The following is a 3,702-nucleotide window of genomic DNA, read 5'->3' as shown; positions in this document are numbered from 1 at the left end:
CCAGGATTGAATTTTAAAATATTGGGCTTCTTATACTTCCAGAATAAAGTATGATATTATGTAGAGAGCCAACCTGCCTGCAGCCCACATTCTGTTTCCATCCATGGGTCCCTTCTGCACTGTGAGAAGCTCAGAACATATACAGGTGGACTAGTTGCCCATAAGACCAAGTTTTGTTCATATACCCTGAAAACAAATTGAGTTGGCCACTATGTCTGTGAACAGACCTGGGGTAAATGTCCATGCAAACTCTGGTATTGGTCTTAGAACCATTTGAATTTAGAACTTCACTCTCAAGTATCCCGTGTATGACCTCCAAAAGTAGAGGCATGGGCTCTAAGTGGAAACTTTCCCTTGGCCAACGGGGAGTGGTATGGGTAGAAATGGAATCTAGGTTGCAAAACATGGGACTGATGCAGATGACCTTTCTCCATGCTGAAGACAGTGGTGCATTGATGAAGTTTTTGTCTCCAAGTGCACTAGTGAAAAATCCCGGATGCAATGAAACAGAAATGCTCACAGACTGATTTAAGGTGATTAGAACATATTACTTCTCAAACTAAATTGAAGTTCACAAAGAGAAGCAAGAAGAAAGATACTAAGAGGATAAACACACTTAGGGAAAGGTACTTATTGGTGGAAGAATCTTACTATCTGAATCCTGAGATATGCAATGGTCATACTCCTTCTCAGTCTCTCTCTTCCCCTCTTTCTTTTGGCCTCTCTTTTACTATCTCTTCCTCAACAGCTTCTCCAAATATGGCTTGGGTATAAGAGTGAGAATTAAAATTTGAACAAATGGATTCCAACAGAAGCATGGCTGGGCCAGTAACACACACATCTTTTACTACAATGATGCACAAAAATAAGTAAAATATGCTTTACCAACATCTGTAACTTGCCAATTTTTTGAGCTGAGCTGGTGGCCAAAATAGAACTGTACTAAGTGTAATCAAACTCATGTCCATTGAGTCAGTGATGCCATCCAAACATCTCATCCTCTGTCGTCCCCTTTTTCTCCTGCCTTCGATCTGTCCCGGCATCAGGGTCTTCTCCAAGGAGTCAGTTCTTTTCATCAGGTGGCCAAAGTATTGAAGTTTCAGCTTCAGCATCAGTCCTTCCAGTGAATATTCAGGACTAATTTCCTTTAGGATGGACTGGTTGGATCTCCTTGCAGTCCAAGGGACTCTCTAGAGTCTTCTACAACACCACAGTTAAATTCATCAATTCTTCAGTGCTCAGCTTTCTCTGTGGTCCAATTCTCATATCCATACATGACTACTGGAAAAACCATAGCTTTGACTAGACGGACATTTGCTGGCAAAGTAATGTTTCTGCTTTTTAATAAACTGTCTAGGTTGGTCATAACTTTTCTTCTAAGAGAAAGTGTCTTTTAATTTCATGGCTGCAGTCACCACCTGCAGTGATTTTGGAGCCCCCCCAAAATAAAGTCTGTCACTGTTTCCACTGTTTCCCCATCTATTTCCCATGAAGTGATGGGACCAGATGCTATGAGCTTGGTTTTCTGAATGTTGAATTTTAAGTGAAATTTTTCACTCTCCTTTTTCACTTTCATCAAGAGGCTCTTTAGTTCTTCTTTGCTTTCTGCCATAAGGGTGGTGTCATCTGTGTATCTGAGGTTATTGATATTTCTCCTGGAAATCCTGAATCTTGGAGGATGAAAATGTCCATCCTCCTCCTATTGCCCCACCACCAGTTGAAATCCCTGATCATTTTATAATGACACCAGACAAGTACCACATGAGCCATATTCTATCAAAGCAACACACCATGATGCCAGCACCTCCTTTGCAACATGTGCCGCACGAGCACTATAATCAGCCACACAAAGATATTCATGCTCCTCCAGCAGATCTGTCCCACTTCTACCTTGCTCAGTCAGGAAATCTTTCCTAACTGAACAAGGATTTAATATTCAACAAAATTCAACAGCAACTTAATAATTCTCCTGATTCAGGATGACTCAAATTCAGTTGCTAAAGAACAACCATCTCCTGCCCTAGCATCTGCTCACCATCATCCTGAATATCAGGGTCAACCAATGGTCTCACACTCTTATCATATTATGCCTTCACAGCAACAATATGTACTACCCTGACCTCCTCAACCACCAACAAACCATTCAGTGCCACAGCCTCCCTAAGCCATAGGTACTCCTCACTGGATGTACAGCTGAGTTCCACCCCCACCAATGACCTCTGCTCCACTACCAATTACCCCTCCCCTGGCATATCATTGCCCAGATGCCATCTTATATAAATCATCCTCCAGGTCCTCCCCCACCTCCACATGGAGGTCCTCCTATTACTGTACCTCCTCCTCACTGTTATAACCCTCACTCTTCACTCCAGTTCACTGAAGATCCAGGAACCCTGAGCCTTTTGTTTATACAACCAAGGGGAATGAGCCCTGGTATGTAGCCTGTACCAAGAGGGCCACCTCATCCTCTACAAATGCAGGGTCCTCCTTCTCAAACCCCACTTTCTGAACTACATCATCCCTATCAGTCAAGATATGGACCGTATTACCAATAATAATAGTATTCTGAACTGAAGGTATGATGACGTAGCAAAACTTATATACAGTTAATCTTTTAATTAAGCCTTGACTGGGGAAGGAGAACACCTCTTACTGAGGTGGCTAAAAACATTTAGGGTCTTGTCTCTTGAAATGGTTTTAAATCTTGACTTAGGGTTGATATCAAGTACTATACTGCAGTGTGGATAAGTAGCTCAGTTGAGCACAGCTATATTTTAACATCTTTGTTCTCCTATTGTGGTAAATTGACCCACAGGTGACCATTTGTAAAAATTTTGAAAAAAAAATTTTCCATTGTTCTACTTTCAAAGGTAAACTCAATGTTTAATTTTTCTTCTGAAACATTTTGTTAATTTGTATAAAAAGATTAAATTTCAGTATGGCTGTAAAAGGCTATTTTTATGTGAATTTAAGTGCAGTCACATATTTTTTAAACCATGTGTTTTACCACTAATTTTTCAGAGATACAATAAAATCCTCAAAGTAAAAATATAAAAAGAAAACAAACAAAATAAAGCATCCTATAATTGCATCTATGCTGCTAAATTGCTTCAGTCATGTCCGACTCTGTGCGACCCCATAGACGGCAGCCCACCAGGCTCCCCCGTCCCTGGGATTCTCTAGGCAAGAACACTGGAGTGGGTTGCCATTTCCTTCTCCAATGCATGAAAGTGAAAAGTGAAAGGGAAGTCGCTCAGTCGTGTCCGACTGTTAGCGACCGCATGGACTGCAGCCCACCAGGCTCCTCCATCCGTGGGATTTTCCAGGCAAGAGTCCTGGCGTGGGGTGCCATTGCCTTCTCCAGTGTGCATCTATATAGTGGGCAAATAGATTACTTATTACCTCTGTTTAATTTTTCTTATTACTCTTGTCGTTTTTTATGTTGTTTCTATCAAAATTGAGCATTTCCAAATAGTACGCAACGTCACATCATGTCTTAGGGTTTCCACCTCCTTCTTAGAATAAAAACTGTTTTTCAAATGTTTTTAATGATAAAATCCTTCATTTTTTCATATGACATTTTAAAATGTTATATATCAGGCATCACAAATGATGATGGAATAGAATTAAAAATGCTACAAAGTTATAAGATTGTTTTCCCTTACTTTTTAATCTGTCAATCCCTTGCTTTACTATCCCTCT

At 40.5% G+C, this 3,702-nt stretch overlaps 1 pseudogene; it reads left to right on the top strand.

Moving 5' to 3' along the window:
• Positions 1-211: 211 nt before the first annotated feature.
• On the top strand, positions 212-2,555 carry LOC104999204 (annotated as a pseudogene).
• The last annotated feature ends 1,147 nt before the right edge of the window (positions 2,556-3,702 follow it).

This window comes from Bison bison, unplaced genomic scaffold, assembly GCF_000754665.1.
Source record: "Bison bison bison isolate TAMUID 2011002044 unplaced genomic scaffold, Bison_UMD1.0 scf7180017864347, whole genome shotgun sequence".
Classification (NCBI taxonomy): domain Eukaryota; kingdom Metazoa; phylum Chordata; class Mammalia; order Artiodactyla; family Bovidae; genus Bison; species Bison bison.
The sequence above is the reverse complement of the archived record's forward strand: the minus strand, read 5'-3'. Positions and strand labels throughout refer to the sequence as shown.